Source organism: Bos indicus, chromosome 25 (assembly GCF_029378745.1).
Source record: "Bos indicus isolate NIAB-ARS_2022 breed Sahiwal x Tharparkar chromosome 25, NIAB-ARS_B.indTharparkar_mat_pri_1.0, whole genome shotgun sequence".
In the NCBI taxonomy this organism is placed as follows: Eukaryota; Metazoa; Chordata; class Mammalia; order Artiodactyla; family Bovidae; genus Bos; species Bos indicus.
Window position 1 is genome coordinate 16391508 of NC_091784.1, and position 19574 is coordinate 16411081.

A 19574-nucleotide genomic window follows, 5' to 3' on the forward strand; every position below is an offset into this window, starting at 1 on the left:
GCATTAATCATTAGGGAATGCAAATCAAAACCATAATGAGATACCTCTTCATACCTACATCAATGGTTATAATCAAAGAGACAGACAATAATGAGTAGGTGAGGATCTGGAGTAATGGACCTTAACATATTGTTGGTGAGAGTGTAGAATGATCCAGCCACTTTAGAAGACAGTTTGGTAATTTCACAAAGTGTTAAACATATTTACTCTATGATAGCACTTCCACTCTTAGGTATATCTCCAAGAGATTTGAAAGCATACAGTCATGTGAAAATGTGTATATAATATATATAATATAAACAATGATAGCAGCACTATTCACATTAGCCAAAAAATTGAAATAATCCGAGTATCTATTAATTTATGAAAGCAGAAGTAAAATGTGGCATATCTATACAGTGTAATATTATTCTGTTATAGAAAGGACTGAAGTATAGACATATCCTATCCCATGAGTGAACCTTGAAAACATTATGCAAAGTGAAAGAACCCATCACCAAAGAATGCATATTTTGTGATTTCATTTATGTGAAATGTTCAGAACAAACAAATCCATAGAGACAGAAAGTAGAGTAGGGGTTGCCTCAGGCTGGGGATTGGAGTGACTACATCATGGGTTTTGGCTTTCTTTTGGGGATGATGACAATGTTCTGGAATTAGACAGTCATGATGGTTGAACAATTCTAAATTTACTAAGACCTACTGAGTTGCACACTTTAAAAGACTGAGTTTTATGATATGTGAATTACATCTCAATAAAGCTGTGATTTAAAAAATGAAATCATAAAGAACACTCAATTAACCCAACAAAGGGAAGAAGCAGAAAGGAAATAGATACAAATGGATCTAATAAAAAATGGCAAGACGCTAGACATGAACTTAACTATATTAATAATTATATTAAATTTAAGTGGCTTAAGAATCCTTATTAAAAGGCAAGAAGATCAGTTTGGATTTTTTTTTTTTTAAGACCTAATTTATGCTGCAAATACAAGAAATGTTCTTTAAATGTAGATACATAAATAGGTTAAAAGTAAAAATATAGAAAAAGATATAACATGTTAACCCTATCTTTACAAAAAGCCAGGGCAATATTATTATCAGATAAAAATAGAGCAAAGAATACAGAAGTTTACTTTGTAGTAACAAGGGAGTCGATTACTTCAGAGGACATATGTGTTTATGCATCCAATAAACAGACCTTGAAAAGACTCAAAGCAAAAATAGGAAAATGCAAAGAGAAACAAAGTATTCCACAATTACAGCTCAAAAAATAAAACTCTCTCTCAATAATTGATAGAGCAAGTAAAGGGAAAATCAGCAAGGAAATAGAAGATTTGAACAGCACAGAACTAGCATTACTGAATTAACATTTCCAGAACATTCAATAGTAGCAGAGCTCATGTTCTTTTCATTGTTTTCAATGTCCACACAGAACCTTTAGCAATATAGACTATACCCTGAACCAAAACACAAGTCCCAATATGGTTAAAAGGATTCAAGTTATTCAAAATATGTTTTCTGACTCTCTTGGAATTAAATTAGATATTAACAGAATAACAGAAAGATCTCTGGAAAACTGCAAGCACTTGGAAATTTGGTAGCATACATCTAAATAACCCATGGGTCAAAGAAGAAATGAAAACAAGGAATTAGAAAGTATTGGAACTGAATGAAAGTGAAAACAACATATGGTAAGATATTGAATATTGTTAAGGCAGTAGTTAGGGAGAAATTTGAAGTATTTAAATGCCTTCATCAGCAAGCTATGACAGTCTTAATCAATGAACTCATTTTCCACCTTAAAATAAAAATGAAGAGCAAGTTAGACACAAAGTAAGCAGAAGAAAGGATATAATAATACAAGAGCAGAGACAAATTAAATAGAAAACAGGAAAAAAAAAAAAAAAGGGAGAAGACTAATACAACAAAACCTGATTCTTTGAGGCCATCAAATATTTGATAAACATCTAGCCAGATTGATCAAGAAAAAGAAACAAGACACAAATACCACTATCAGGAATGAGAAAAGTGATCTTGTTACAGATTCTATAAGAAGGTGAATATTATGAACAGTCTTATGTCCATACGGTCAACAAGTTGGTTGAAATGGACAAATTTCCTGAAGGACGCAGACTAGAAAAGCTCATTCAAGATGACATTGATAACGTAAATAGTGATATCTATTGAAATGAAATCATAGCTTAAAACTTTTTCACAGGACTTCCCTGGTTGTACAGTAGATAGGAGTCTGCCTGCCAAGGCGGGGGACATGAGTTTGATCCCTGGCCCAGGAAGATTCCACATGCTGGGGAGCAACTAAGCCAGCTGTGGGCCACAACCACTGAGCCCACTCTCTAGAGCCCTCATGCTGCGACTGAAGCCCCAGCTCCCTAGAACCTGTGCTTCACAGCAAGAGAAGCCGCCACGACGGGAAGCCCGCTCCCCACAACTAGAGAAATCCCATGCACAGCAACAAAGACCTGGCACAACCAAAAATAAAACTAATTAATTAATTAAAAAAATTTCCACAAAGAAAACTCTAGACTCGATGTCCTCACTGGTGAACTCTCCTACACATTTTAGAAGGTAATAATATCAATTCTGGAGAAGGCAATGGCACCCCACTCCAATACTCTTGCCTGGAGAATCCCATGGACGGAGGAGCCTGGTAGGCTGCAGTCCATGGCGTCGCTAAGGGTCAGACAGGACTGAGCGACTTAGCTTTCACTTTTCACTTTCATGCATTGGAGAAGGAAATGGCAACCAACTCCAGTGTTCTTGCCTGGAGAATCCCAGCCTGGTGGGCTGCCGCCTATGGGGTCGCACAGAGTCGGACACGACTGAAGTGACTTAGCAGCAGCAGCAGCAGCAATATCAATTCTACACAAAGTCTTCTGAAAAGTTTAAGAACACTTCTTAATTCATTGTAAGAGTCCAATATTACCCTGACACCAAAACTTTATCAAAGACATTACAGGAAAACAAAATCACATAGTGAAGTTCTAGTCACTCTCAAGAAAGTCCGAATGTGAAAATATGGAAGACCAACCTGGATAACTGGTGACTGCAGCCGTGAAATTAGAAACGATTGCTTCTTGGCGGGAAAGCTATGACAAACCTAGACAGTGCATTAAAAAGCAAAGACATCAATCACTTTGCCAACAAAGGTCTGTATATGATCTTTCCAGTAGTCATGTACAGATGTGAGAGCTGGACCGTAAAAGTAGGCAGAACACCCAAAAATTGACACTTTTGAACTGTGGTGTTGAAGAAGACCTGTAAGAGTCCCTTGGACAGCAAGGAGATCAAACCAGTCAATCTTAAAGTAAATCAACCCTGAATACTCATTGGAAGGACTGATGCTGAAGCTGAAGCTCCAGTATTTTGGCCACCTGATATGAAGAGCTGACTCACTGGAAAAGACCGTGATGCTAGGAAAGAGAACTTAGGAGGAGAAGGGGGATCACAGAGGCTGAGATGGTTGAATGGCATCACTGACATGGACATGAACTATGGGAGATGATAAGGGACAAGGGAGCCTGGCATGCTGCAGTCAATGGGGCCACAGAGTCACATATGAATTAGTGACTGAAAAACAACAGCAATCTGGATAAAAATTCTATAAGACAATGATTAAGAGGGATCATTCTGTCAGCCCAGTCTAAGTTCAAAAGTCCTTCTCTGACACTTTTCCATCTATGTGACCCTGGACAAGTTGCTTCACATCTCTGATCCTCAGTTTCCTTATCTATAAAATCAAGGTAATAAGAGGACCTATGGCTAAGGATTAGAGTGAAAATTCAACTAGATATTATTTTCCCAGCACCCTCAAACAGTGCCTGGGACATAGCCGGCAGTTCAATAACTATTAACTGTAACAAGATAATATTCTTGTTAAGATAAAGGAGGCTAGTGCCTTTTGTAGTGGGAATAAATGTTTGCAGCCGGTAGTTATTTTCTGATCAATGAAGCCATTTCAAAATTATTGTTTTCCTTTGCATTTAAAGGAAGAATTAGAATCCTCTATAACTATATAGCTTATATGACAACATAACTTATCTCCTAAATAGCAGTGGCCCATCTTTTTTTCCTCCCTTTTTTTCTTTCTGTCATCAGTAGAAGGAAGGATTTTCTGCTCCAATCTAATGTAAAAATTCCTTTTGACCATCTATTTTCCTGCTAGCTGAGGAAGGACTTGACTTCCCCGGATAGCAGTCACAGTTCAAGTCGAGACAAGACCAAGGAAGTCTGCCTGGCTGGAATCTGCTGGCTTCCCCTAGCCCATGAGGATTACAGCCTTGCTTGAGAAAAAGCTTGTTTGGAGGAGAGCTTTAACTGGCTCTGCTCAAAGCCTTGCCTTCCCCGGGGCCTGGGGAATAAAAACAAATAAATAACCCCGAGTACTTATCCTTCTTTATGCCTCACCTCAAAGTCACCAAGACACCCAAATGCAAGGGATTCAAATGCCTTCCTCCCTCTGCTCCAGGTTAATGAAAACTGACATGAAGAGTTGGGACCATGAGCTTTATACACAGTATAGTTTCCATGAGCTTTATTGATGGTTTGCACTCTCCCACTCCCATCATCACCCAATCCTCATCATTCGATAAAACCGTATTATAGAAAGTGGCTTAGACAGGGGCTCATGGACCCCCCCTCCCCAAATCTAAACCCTGAAAGGGACGTGACTTCTGTGTATGGAAGCAAAACTTACCGAACAGACTTGGAGTCCACACTCACAGACACCAGTGAAAGGCAGGCTCCTCCCTCATCCACCGTCTTCCGCAGCAATGCCCTGCTTCTTGTTTTCACTGCAGGGGTCAGCAACGGGACTGGAGAAAGAAGACTTACTGCGTCTGGGGGCAGACGAGATCAGAGGAAGTAGACAGCCTGGCTCTTGATTTTGAAGCTTCTGGAGCCCAAAGATCCTGCCTGCTTATTAATATGCCTCAATAATTGTCCCATAATCTGACAAACAGGGTTACTCACTCCCTGCCATGGAGAGGACAAGTAAATCCACACAAAGAAACTGAAATTATCAGGATATGTCTTTTTCCTCCTGCAGCATTGCTGGCATTTTGGACCAGATAATTCTTTTGTTGTGGGGTCTGTTCTGCCACTGTCAGATTGGCCTCTACCCACAAGATGCCAAGAGTACCCCCGCCCCACGTCATCACAACCAAAATGCGTCCAAACAATGCTGAATATCCCCTGGGCAGGGAGGGCGTGCAAAACCCCCTGGGGGTCGAAAACCACTGACCTCTGCAGAACCGTGGGAGTAAAAGCATTTCTCATGAGCTCTCACTACAGCTTTCTCCTAGAAAAATGGGAGAAGGAAGCAAATTCCTGAATTTCACACAGCAAATCAATGGATGACAAGAGAGGGAAAAAATGGGTTTGTAAATGCTGCTTGGGCAGTTAACCATTTGGGCCAGACTTTGTCCAAGTAGGAAATAAATCACCAATTGATTTAGTCAGAAAAATACCAAAACTGTTTTGCAGGATTCTCCAGTGAGGGCTGAGCTAGCAGATTCAGGATGACTGGACAATATTTCTTAGCATCCTATCCCAGCTACAATGTGGGATATCCAGGAATGCAACCCAGACCAGCAACACAGAGTCTGGGGGAGTTAAAGGAAGAGCACATTAGCCTTGAAAGAAGTTCTCTCCTTTCAAGTGAGAGATCCTCACCCCTTAGCAAAACTTGGAATGAGCCAACCAGAAAAACAAACTTGGAGAAAGGAGACAAGGTCTCCTCCTCTGCAACAGTGGTTACCATTCATCTGTGATGTAAAAAAAAATGGGCTGAGGCCAAAAAAAAATCCAAGCCCATGATGGTAGAACCACAGAACCATGGTCCACTGAACAGGGTCCTCCTAAAGTTATTTATGTCCTCTTGCCCAGAAACTGCATCTTACCTTATAAGACAAATGGGATCAAGTAAAGGATCTTGAGATGGAAGATCATCCTGGTGAAAGTGAAAAGTGAAAGTGTTAGACGATCACATCTGACTCTTTTGAGACCCCATGGACTGTAGCCCACCAGGCTCCTCTGTCCATGGGATTCTCCAGGCAAGAATACCGGAGTGGGTTGCCATTCCTTTCTCCAGGGGATCTTCCCAACCCAGGGTTGAACCCAGGTCTCCTGCATTGCAGGTATTTTCTTTACCATCTGAGCCACCAGGGAAGCTCTGGTGAGCCTGATACAATTATAGGGTCTTTAAAAGAGAGGTACAGAAGAGTCAGAGTTAGTCAGAAAGTCATGTCATGATGGAAACAGAGGGAGAGAGAAAGAAAGGATTTGAAGATGCTACACTGCAGGCTTGAAGACAGAGGAAGAAGATCATAAATAAAAAGATGCAAAAGAGCCTTGGAAGACAAAAAGGTCAAGGAAACAGGTTCTCACCAAGCCTCCAGAAGGAACATAGCCCTGAGGACTCATTTCAGACTTCCAGCCTTCAGATCTGTAAGCTAATAAATGTGTTTTAAAGTCACTAAGTTTGTGATAACTGGCTAGAGTAACCACAGGACACAAACATGGAACCCTCCAGAGAATCTCAGGGAATTCAGATTTAGAGACCAAAGTTTCACAGCAGCTTAGCCACGGAGGTCTCAGCGTCTCTCAGTCTCTTTTACTCCTCTGTAAAACAACAGATCACTACACTCTGAAAACATTCAGGTAGTTCTCTGGAGGAAATCTGGGGTGAGAGAAAGGAAGAGTGATGGTGTCAAACTCTGCCCTGGGGGTATGATTATAAAGAAGAAAAATCTGGTCTTTGTCTCTGATTCCTGGCACAGAGCTTCAAATACCTTTGGAATTTCCTAAGTGCTAGGAGAACCTTGTTGTTCCTAAGGAGCCCCTTTTGAGTGCACCTGAGTTTATGTAAAGAGGTGATTCATGGAGGATAGTTAGTTTCCCTTGAAACTAAGTTTCAAGGGAGGATCTGGCCACATAAGAAACACTGTGTGTGAGATTAGAGGATTGGAACTTCTAGCCCCACTCTGTTATTTTTCTTTTATTAAAGTTTAGTTATAACATAAAACATAAAGGGTGCTGCAGTCGTGTCCGACTCTGTGCGACCCCATAGACGGCAGCCCACCAGGCTCCCTCGCCCCTTGGATTCTCCAGGCAAGAACACTGGAGTGGCTTGCCATTTCCTTCTCCAATGCATGAAAGTGAAAAGTGAAAGGGAAGTTGCTCAGCCGTGTCCGACTCTTAGCAACCCCATGGACTGCAGCCCACCAGGCTCCTCCATCCACGGGATTTTCCAGGCAAGAGTACCGGAGTGGGGTGCCATTGCCTTAAAACTCCAATACTTTGGCCACCTCATGTGAAGAGTTGACTCATTGGAAAAGACCCTGATGCTGGGAGGGATTGAGGGCAGGAGGAGAAGGGGACAACAGAGGATGAGATGGCTGCATGGCATCACCGACTCAATGCACATGAGTTTGGGTGAACTCTGGGAGTTGGTGACGGACAGGGAGGCCTGGCGTGCTTCGATTCATGGGGTCGCAAAGAGTTGGACACGACTGAGCGACTGAACTGAACTGAATTTAATTTAAAATGCTGGGTTAGTTTCAAGTGTACAGCAAAGAGATTCAGTTATATGTGTGTGTGTGTGTGTGTGTATTTGTTACCAGATTCTTTTCCATTATAGGTTATTATAAGACATTGAGCACAGTTTTCTGTTCTTCATCGGAGGCCCTTGTTTGTTTTCTTGTTGTTTACTATTTTAGTATAGTAGTTTGCATCTGTTAATCCCAAATTCGTAATTCATCTCTTCCCCCACCACTTGCCTTTCGTAACCATAAATTTGCTTTCTAGGTCTGTAAGTCTATTTCTGTTTTGCAAATAAGTTAGTTTGTATCATTTTTTTTAGACTCCACATATAAGTGATATCGGGTTTCCCAGGTGGCACTAGTGGTAAAGAACCCTCATGCCAACATTGAAGACATAAGAGACGCGGGTTCAGTCTCCGGGTTGGGAAGATCCCCTGAAGGAAGGCATGGCAACCCACTTCAGTATTCTTGCCTGGAGAGTCCCATGGACAGAGGAACCTGGTGGGCTATAGTCCACGGGGTCACAAAGAGTTGGACATGACTGAAGTGACTTAGCATGCATGCCCATACGTGATATTAAATGATATTTGTCTTTATCTATCTGACTTAATTCACTTGGGATGATAATCTCCAGGTCTATCCATGTTGCTGCAAATGGAATTTTTTTTCATTCTTTTTTGTGGCTGGATAATATTGCATTGTGTGTGTGTGTGTGTGTGTGTGTATAGGCTTCCCAGCTGGTAAACAATCTGCTTGCCAATGAAGGAGACCCAAGAGACATTGGTTGGATCCCTAGGTCAGGAAGATCCCCTGGAGTAGGAAATGACAATCCACTATAGTACTCTTGCCAGAAAAATTCCATGGACAGAGGAGCCTGGCGGGCTACAGTCCATGGGGTCACACAGAGTCAGACATGACTGAGTGACTGAGCACCCATTTATACACACACACACACACACACACACACACACACACACACACACACACCCCACATCTTCTATATTCATTCATCTGCCAATGGATATTGAGGTTATCTTCATGTCTTGGTTATTATGAATAAATCTGTTATAAACACTGGAGCACATTTATCTTGTCAAATTAGAGTTTTCTCCAAATGTGTGCTCAAGAATTTCAGCCCATTCTGCTCAGACCTCCTTGGGAGGGGAGATCTGCTGAAGGTTGAGTTCAGTCACAAGGTCAATGACTTAATCAATTGCACCTAACTAATAAAACTGGACAAAAACTCTGACCAAGAAGACACAGAGGTTCCCTGGTTGGTGACCTGTGGCTGCACAGGTAGGATGGTACATCCCCAGACTTCACAGATTCAGAACCTGCTGTTCTTGGGGTCTTCCCAAACTTTGTTATCTTATGAATCTCTTCATCTGGCCATACATTTTTATCCTTTATATTAAAATAATAATCACAAATGTGTACTCCCTGAGTTCTTTGAGTCCTTCTATTAATAGGTAATCATCACACCTGAAGGGGGATCATTATTGTTGCTGTTCCGTTGCTAAGTCGTGCCCAACTCTTTGTGACTTCGTGGACTGCAGCACACAGGATTCCCTGTCCTTCCCAGGGGATCATAGGGACCACCAAATTTATAGCCACGTTGGTCAGGGAGACATGTGGGTGGCTCTTGGGACTTGTGGCCAGCATCAGCAGTTTGAGCAAACTCCAAGCAGTTAGTATCAGACTTGAGCTGAATCATTGGGTACCCAGTTGCTGTCAGAGAATTGGTGTTGGAGTGTAGCCCTTGACTGGTTGGGTGGCCTTGGGCCTAGTTTTCCTCATCTAAGTGAAGAGATTAGTGGAGTTTATGACTTTGAGCAGCAAAATATCTTTTTCTCTAGATAATATCTTATCCCGAAGCCCACATGCTAGCAAGGTAATGCTCAAAATCCTTCAAGCTAGGCTTCAACGGTACATGAATGGAGAAATTCCAAATGTACAAGCTAGATTTAGAAAAAGCAGAGGAACCAGAGGTCAAATTGCTAACATCCATTGGATCATAGAAAAACCAAGAGAGTTCCAGAAGAACATCTACTTCTGCTTCATTGACTAAACTAAAGCCTTTGACTGTGTGGATCATGACAAACTGTGGAAAATTCTTAAAGAGATGGGAATACCAGACTACCTTACCTGCCTCTTGAGAGATTTGTATGCAGGTCAAGAAGCAACAGTTAGAACTAGGCATAGAACAATGGACTGGTTCAAAACTGGAAAAGGAGTATGTAAAGGTTGGATATTGTCACCCCGTTTCAGTTCAGTTAAGTTGGTCAATTGTGTCCGACTCTTTGCAACCCCATGGACTACCACACACCAGGCTTCCCTATCCATCACCAACTACAGGAGCCTACTCAAATTTATGTCCATTGAGTTGGTGATGCCATACAGCCATCTCATCCTCTGTTGTCCCCTTCTCTTTCTGCCTTCAACCTTTCCCAGCATCAGAGTCTTTTCCAGTGAGTCAGTTCTTCACATCAGGTGGCCAAAGTATTGGACCTTCAAATACCGCATCAGCCCTTCCAATGAATATTCAAGACTGATTTCCTTTACGATTGACTGCTTTGATTTCCTTGTTGTCCAAGGGACTCTCAAGAGTCTTCTCCAACACCACAGTTCAAAAGCATCAATTCTTCAGTGCTCAGCCTGCTTTATGGTCCAACTCTCACATCCATAAATGACTACTGAGAAAACCATAGCTTTGACTAGATGGACCTTTGTCAGCAAAGTAATGTCTCTGCTTTTTAATATGCTGTCTATATCGGTCATAGCTTTTCTTCCAAGGAACAAGCATCTTTTAATTTCATGGCTGCAGTCACCATTTACAGTGATTTTGGAGCCCAATAAAATAAAGTCTGTCATTGTTTCCCCATCGATTTGCCACGAAGTGATGGGACCAGATGCCATTATCTTTGTTTTTTGAATATTGAGTTTTAAGCCAACTTTTTCACTTTCATAAAGAGGCTCCTCAGTTCCTGTTCGCTTTCTGCCATAAGGGTGGTGTTATCTGCATATCTGAGGTTATTGATATTTCTCCTGGCAATCTTGATTCCAGCTTGTGCTTCATCCAGTCTGGCATTTCACATGATGTACTCTGCATATAAGTTAAAGACGCAGGGTGACAATATACAGCATTGACGTACTCCTTTCCCAATTTGGAACCAGTCCATTGTTCCATATCTGGTTCTACGTGTTGCTTCTTGACCTGCATACGGATTTCTCAGGAGAGGGGTAAAGTGGTCTGGTATTCCCATCTCTTTCAGAATTTTCCACAGTTTGTTGTGATCCACACAGTCAAAGGCTTTGGCATAGTCTATAAAGCAGATGTTTTTTCTGGAACTCTCTTGCTTTTTATATGATCCAACAGATATTGGCAATTTGATCTCTGGTTCCTCTGCCTTTTCTAAATCCAGCTTAAACACCTGGAAGTTCATGATTCATATACTGTTGAAGCCTGGCTTGAAGAATTTTGAGCATTACTTTGCTAGTGTGTGAGATGAGTGCAATTGTGCAGTAGTTTGAACATCTTTGGCATTGCCTTTCTTTGGGATTGGAATGAAAACTGACCTTTTCCAAACCCTACACCTAAAGCAACTAGAAAAGGAAGAAATGAAGAACCCAAGGGTTAGTAGAAGGAAAGAAATCTTAAAAATTAGGGCAGAAATAAATGCAAAAGAAACAAAAGAGACCATAGCAAAAATCAACAAAGCCAAAAGCTGGTTCTTTGAAAGGATAAATAAAATTGACAAACCATTAGCCAGACTCATCAAGAAACAAAGGGAGAAAAATCAAATCAATAAAATTAGTAATGAAAATGGAGAGATCACAACAGACAACACAGAAATACAAAGGATCATAAGAGACTACTATCAACAATTATATGCCAATAAAGTGGACAACGTGGAAGAAATGGACAAATTCTTAGAAAAGTACAACTTTCCAAAACTGGACCAGGAAGAAATAGAAAATCTTAACAGATCCATCACAAGCACGGAAATTGAAACTGTAATCAGAAATCTTCCAGCAAACAAAAGCCCAGGTCCAGATGGCTTCACAGCTGAATTCTACCAAAAATTTAGAGAAGATCTAACACCTAACCTGCTCAAACTCTTCCAGAAAATTGCAGAGGAAGGTAAACTTCCAAACTCATTCTATGAGGCCACCATCACCCTAATACCAAAACCTGACAAAGATGCCACAAAAAAAGAAAACTACAGGCCAATATCACTGATGAACATAGATGCAAAAATCCTCAACAAAATTCTAGCAATCAGAATCCAACAACAGAGTAAACCCAGACAAGCGCTGGCCGCCTTTCATCTGTATTCGCGTTCTGCGGTGCCTGCTGGAGCCCGCTACCATCGTCCCCAAGACGTGCTGCCCTGCATCCGTAGCCATGTGTCGGACCCTGGCCGCCTTCCCCACCTCCTGCCTGGAGAGAGCCAAAGAATTCAAGACACGGCTGGGGATCTTTCTTCATAAGTCAGAACTGGGCTCTGATACCGGGAGTGTTGGCAAGTTCGAGTGGGGCAGTAAACACAGCAAGAAGGCAAATACTTCTCAGAAGACGTGCTGGGATGGAAAGAGTCATTTGACTTGCTGCTGAGCAGTAAAAATGGAGTGGCCCCCTTCCACGCCTTCCTGAAGACAGAGTTCAGCGAGGAGAACCTGGAGTTCTGGCTGGCCTGTGAGGAGTTCAAGAAGCTCCGGTCCAAAAAAAAAAAAAAAGAATCCAACAACACATTAAAAAGATCATACACCAGGACCAAGTGGGCTTTATCCCAGGGATGCAAGGATTCTTCAATATCCGCAAATCAATCAATGTAATACACCACATTAACAAATTGAAAAATAAAAACCATATGATTATCTCAATAGATGCAGAGAAAGCCTTTGACAAAATTCAACATCCATTTATGATAAGAACTCTCCAGAAAGCAGGAATAGAAGGAACATACCTCAACATAATAAAAGCTATATATGACAAACCCACAGCAAACATTATCCTCAATGGTGAAAAATTGAAAGCATTTCTTCTAAAGTCAGGAACAAGACAAGGGTGCCCACTTTCACCATTACTATTCAACATAGTTTTGGAAGTTTTGGCCACAGCAATCAGAGCAGAAAAAGAAATAAAAGGAATCCAGATTGGAAAAGAAGAAGTAAAACTCTCACTATTTGCAGATGATATGATCCTCTACATAGAAAACCCTAAAGACTCCACCAAAAAATTACTAGAACTAATCAATGATTATAGTAAAGTTTCAGGATATAAAATCAACACACAGAAATCCCTTGCATTCCTATACACTAATAATGAGAAAACTGAAAGAGAAATTAAGGAAACAATTCCATTCACCATTGCAACGGAAAGAATAAAATACTTAGGAATATATCTACCTAAAGAAACTAAAGACCTATATGTAGAAAACTATAAAACACTGGTGAAAGAAATCAAAGAGGACACTAATAGATGGCGAAATATACCATGTTCATAGATTGGAAGAATCAATATAGTGAAAATGAGTATACTACCCAAAGCAATTTATAGATTCAATGCAATCCCTATCAAGCTACCAACGGTATTCTTCACAGAGCTAGAACAAATAATTTCACAATTTGTATGCAAATACAAAAAACCTCGAATAGCCAAAGCGATCTTGAGAAAGAAGAATGGAACTGGAGGAATCAACCTACCTGTCTTCAGGCTCTACTACAAAGCCACAGTTATCAAGACAGTATGGTACTGGCACAAAGACAGAAATATTGATCAATGGAATAAAATAGAAAGCCCAGAGATAAATACACGCACATATGGACACCTTATCTTTGACAAAGGAGGCAAGAATATACAATGGATTAAAGACAATCTCTTTAACAAGTGGTGCTGGGAAAACTGGTCAACCACTTGTAAAAGAATGAAACTAGAACACTTTCTAACACCATACACAAAAATAAACTCAAAATGGATTAAAGATCTCAACGTGAGACCAGAAACTATGAAACTCCTAGAGGAGAACATAGGCAAAACACTCTCCGACATACATCACAGCAGGATCCTCTATGACCCACCTCCCAGAATATTGGAAATACAAGCAAAAATAAACAAATGGGACCTAATTAAACTTAAAAGCTTCTGCACAACAAAGGAAACTATTAGCAAGGTGAAAAGGCATCCTTCAGAATGGGAGAAAATAATAGCAAATGAAGCAACTGACAAACAACTAATCTCAAAAATATACAAGCAACTCCTACAGCTCAACTCCAGAAAAATAAATGACCCAATCAAAAAATGGGCCAAAGAACTAAATAGACATTTCTCCAAAGAAGACATACAGATGGCTAACAAACACATGAAAAGATGCTCAACATCACTCATTATCAGAGAAATGCAAATCAAAACCACTATGAGGTACCATTTCATGCCAGTCAGAATGGCTGCAATCCATAAGTCTACAAGCAATAAATGCTGGAGAGGGTGTGGAGAAAAGGGAACTCTCTAACACTGTTGGTGGGAATGCAAACTAGTACAGCCACTATGGAGAACAGTGTGGAGATTCCTTTAAAAACTGGAAATAGAACTGCCTTATGATCCAGCAATCCCATTGCTGGGCATACACACTGAGGAAACCAGAAGGGAAAGAGACACGTGTACCCCAATGTTCATCGCAGCACTGTTTATAATAGCCAGGACATGGAAGCAACCTAGATGTCCATCAGCAGATGAATGGATAAGAAAGCTGTGGTACATATACACAATGGAGTATTACTCAGCCATTAAAAAGAATACATTTGAATCAGTTCTAATGAGGTGGATGCAACTGGAGCCTATTATACAGAGTGAAATAAGCCAGAAAGAAAAACACCAATACAGTATACTAATGCATATATATGGAATTTAGAAAGATGGTAACAATAACCCTGTGTACGAGACAGCAAAAGAGACATTGATGTATAGATCAGTCTTATGGACTCTGTGGGAGAGGCAGAGTGTGGGGAGATTTTGGAGAATGGCATTGAAACATGTATAATATCATGTATAAATCGAGTCACCAGTCCAGGTTTGATGCACGATACTGGATGCTTGGGGCTGGTGCACTGGGACGACCCAGAGGGAGGGTGTGGGGGGGGGGGAGGAGGGAGGAGGGTTCAGGATGGGGAACACAGGTATACCTGTGGTGGATTCATTTCGATGTTTGGCAAAACCAATACAATATTGTAAAGTTTAAAAATAAAATAAAGTTAAAAAAAAAAGAAAGAAAACTGACCTTTTCCAGTCCTGTGGCCACTGCCGAGTTTTCCAAATTTGCTGGCATATTGAGTGCAGCACTTTCATAGCATCATCTTTTAGGATTTGAAATGGCTCAGCAGGAATGCCATCACCTCCACTAGCTTTGTTTGTAGTGATGCTTCCTAATGCGCACTTAACTTTGGACTTCAGAATGTCTGGCTCTAGGTAAATGATCACACCATCGTGGTTATCTGGGTCATTAAGATCTTTTTTGTATAGTTCTTCCATGTATTCTTGCAACCTTTTCTTAATATCTTCTGCCTTTATTAGGTCCATACCATTTCTATCCTTTATTGTGCCCATTATTGCATGGAATGTTCCCTTGGTATTTCTGATTTTCTTGACAAGATCTCCAGTCTTTCCCACTCTATTGTTTTCCTCTATTTCTTTGCATTGATCACTGAGGAAGGCTTTCTTATCTCTCCTTGCTCTTCTTTGGAACTCTGCATTCAGATGGGTATTTCTTTCCTTTTGTCCTTTGCCTTTAGCTTCTCTTATTTTCTCAGCTGTCTGTAAGGCTTCCTCAGACAACCATTTTGCCTTTTTCATTTGTTTTTCTTGGAGATGGTCTTCATCACTGCCTCCTCTACAGTGTCATGAACCTCTGTCCATAGTTCTTCAGACATTCTATCAGATCTAATTCAGATGAAGCATAAGCTGGAATTGAGATTGCAGGGGAGAAACATCAATAACTTCAGATATGCAGATGACACCACCCTTATGGCAGAAAGGGAACAGGAACTTAAGAGCCTCTTGTTGAAGGTTAAAGAGACGAGTGAAAAAGCTGGCTTAAAACTCAACATTTAAAAAGCAAAGATCATGATATCTGGTCCCATCACTTCATGGCAAATAGATGGGGAAACAATGAAAACAGTGACAGATTTTATTTTCTTGGGCTCCAATATCACTGTGGACGGTGATTGCTTCCATGTAATTAAAAGACATTTGCTCTTGGAAGGAAAGCTATGACAAACCTAGACAGTGTATTAAAAAGCAGTGACATTATTTGTCAACAAAGGTCCATATAGTTAAAACTATGGTTTTTCCAATAGTCATGTATGGATGTGAGAGTTGAACCATAAAGTAGGCTGAGCGCCAAAGAGTTGATGCTTTTGAACTGTGGTGTTGGAGAAGGCTCTTGAGAGTTCCTTGTACAGCAAAGAGATCAAAGCAGTCAATTGTAAAGGAAATCAGTCCTGAATATTCATTAGAAGGACTGATGCTGAAGCTGAAACTCCAGTACTTGGGCCACCTGATGCGAAGAGCTGACTCATTGGGAAAGACCCTGATGCTGGGAAAGATTGAAGGCAGGAGGAGAAGGGGACGACAGAGGATAAGATGGTTAGATGGCATCACCGACTCAATGGACATGAGTTTGCCCAAACTCCAGGAGATGACAGAGGATAGAGAAGCCTGACATGCTACAGTCTGTGGGGTCATAAAGAGTTGGACACGACTGAGTGACTTAGAAACAAAGCCCAATATGTATACACCCAATCCTCAAACAAAGCAGGCCATAGAGGTGCTGACCCCCACACAGTCAAAAATCCACATACAGCTTTCTAGTCCACATACACCCATGGTTCCATGTCCACCGATTCAACCAAACACAGATCACATAGTGTTTTAGAATTTATTTCCTGCAGGAAAAAAACCCGCATTTAAGTGCACCTGTGTGCCTTAAGCCTATGTTGCTCAAGGGTCAGCTGTATGTATAATAAATTAAAGCAAATTCCAGGCCCCAAGTGTCTTCCAAAGCTTCCTTCTCCTTATTCCTGAGATGCCTATGTGAAAACCTGGGGTCCTGGTGAGTAATTGGAGAGTCAGTGGCCTAGGTAATCTGAGATCCCCTTTGCTCTCAGGAAATCCTATTATATACTCTCCAAGTCTAATAAGCAGGAATGTGATTTCCCCGAGGCCTTGGATGCCGCTTCAGGGGACCCCTTCCTCTCTTAAGAGGCCCCCAGGGGAACTGATGACAGACGATGCCCGCCTCTCAACTGAGTTGGAAATGAGCCCTCACTCCTGCTCAAGTCCTCTGCCGGGGACCAAGGTCAAACCTATGTGGTCGCAGATCCCAACTCTTTATTATCAGAAATAAAGTAAATTCTACACTTCTCTCCTCCCCCATGCAAGACAGCAGCAGGCTCTGGCCCTATCTCTGGTAATATCAGGTTTATAAGAACAGTTTCTCACTTTTATTCATTTGAGAATTGAATTAGCTTTCACATTTGCCTCCACAGCTTCAAAGAACATCTCCCAGCCATCATTTACCACACTATTAAATCGAGAAGCATCTTGTCGGCACATCTGATAATTTGATTCTGAGTGATGTTTGTGTTGTTGCAAAGGATTTTAGCCAGCAACAATAACGTTACGGATGTGTGGCTGGGCCTTTTAACTACTAACTCAAAAGAGATTTCGACAACTGGCTATAGCACTGGTAATGAAGAGACTAGATTAGTTTGAAAGTTATTATGTTTCAATAGGAGGAACTGGATTCAATTTAAAGATACTCCCAGGTCTGGCCACTGTAACATCTTCAGTTCCTTACACGAAACTAGGTAAAAAATCTGCTGTTGGAGCAGCGGGTGATCTTCAAGGCCCAGCATGCTAAGTAGGTTCGGGATTGTCACTGTCAAGTTCCCTGTTTAGTTCTTCCTTGTAGGTAAGACCTGCCAAGAGTTATAGGCTCAGTAGTAAGAGCAGGGGGTTTCGACCCAAAACTTCAGTGGTACTTGGGCAAATAACATATTTATCAGATTTCTCTTTAGTCTAATCAGGAAAATAATAATAATAATGCTGTCGATGGGATTCATTTAGATCAGAATTTCTCACCCTTGGCACTATTGACTTGGGGATGGACTCATTGTTGCGGGGGTTTGTCTGGCGTATTACGGGATGTTTAGCAGGATCCCTGGCCTTTCCCACTACATACAAGCATTAAACCCCTCCAGAGTGACGATCAAAATTGTGTCCAGACCTTGCCCATCGTCCCTGGAAGCAAAGTCACTCTGAATAAGACCCACTGGTTTGATAATGTCAAGGCTCTTAGCTGGTGCCAGACTCATAGTAAGGGCTCAGTAACTGTTATTAAGATTTCTTTTTAAAAAGTATCTGAGTAGCCTGGACCCTTCTCATTAATAGTGGATTGAATGTGTGCTCATGGGTCTCTGTTATACCCGCTAGACCAGGATTGTCTGTGGATCCAGGTTAGGAGAACATCTAAGGAGATGTGAATTCTGGTGGCTTTTGTGTGACCCGACAGCCTAAATTCCCTAATCTGCACACTCACAATAGTCAGTGTAATCACATATCTTGCTCACAGCAGGATAAGATACTTTTGTGGACAAGTGAGGCTGACCAGCAGAGTATGTCTCATATCTACCCATCCTTTTTTTAAATAAACATTTGCATGCATACTAAGTCACTTCAGTTGTGTCTGATTGTGTGCAACCCATGGATTACAGCCTTCTGGCTCCTCCATCCATGGGATTCTTCAGGCAAGAATACTGGGGTGTGTTGCCATGCCCTCCTCCATGAGATCTTCCCCACCCAGGGATCAAACCCACATCTCTTAAGTCTCCTGCAGTGACAGGTAGGTTTTTTAAAACTAGTGCCAGCTGGGAAGCCCAATAAACATTTATTCAGTGTCTATTATGGGCATTTGGGATACAATGGATAAGTGTTCATCTTGGTCTTCTAGAAGTTACAGTGTGGCAGAAAATACACACAGAGAGAAAAAATGAATATGGCAGAGAATGATAGAAAAAAAGAAGCAAAGAAAAAGATAGAAAGAAGAAAAGGAAGGAAGGAAGGAAAGGCCAGAGTAGAACTTGACCACCCAACACAACCTGGAATATCGGAAAGACTCCTTTGTGAGACTCAGAGTTTTGAAAATTTAGGACCTAGTTTTTCCTCTCCCAAAACTGGCTGTAAGGATCTATTTCATATTCAATCTTTTTACTTTTCAGACTAGAAAATTTGAGGACAAAGAGATAGTAACTCTTGTTCAAAGAAACCCAGTGAGTCTTCCCTGAGTTCAGAGTTTCTTTATGTTATAGGTCTCGTGTGTGTGTGTGTGTGTGTGTGTGTGTGTGTGTGTGTGTAGGCTAAGTCTCTTCAGTCATGTCCAACTCGTTGCGACCCTCTGGACCGTAGCCTGCCAAGTTCCTCTGTCCATGGGATTCTCCAGGCAAGAATACTGGAGTGGTTTGCCATGCCTTCGTCCAGGGGATCTTCCCAACCCAAGAATCAAACCCATGTCTTTTGTCTCCTGCATTGGCAGGCGAGTTCTTTACCACTAGCACAACCTGGGAAGCCTTTAGGCCTCCTATAGGAGGCAAATAAATCCAATAAACTGAATGTGGCTGACAAAATGCTCTATTCACCAGAGGAAAATACAGTGATTTCTCAGTTTCTAGTACTGCATCCTGGCCTCTGTGTGTGTTTATGTGTGTGTGTGTCTGTCTGTGTATATGTATGTGCGTCTATGTGACTATTGAGACATTGGCAATATCTGTTGTGATATTTGCCCATTGCTGGCTGTTTCAAAGAGAACAGACTGCTCGACAAGGGTGGTCATGGACTTGAAATGGTCTAGAAGCTGCCATTCACTGGCAAGTGGGGTAAGAGTTTCTCTAGCGGAAACAGAAAAGTGTGAGGGGAACGTAGCCGCAGTAGGAGGAGGAATCTTTCCTTTATTCTAAACC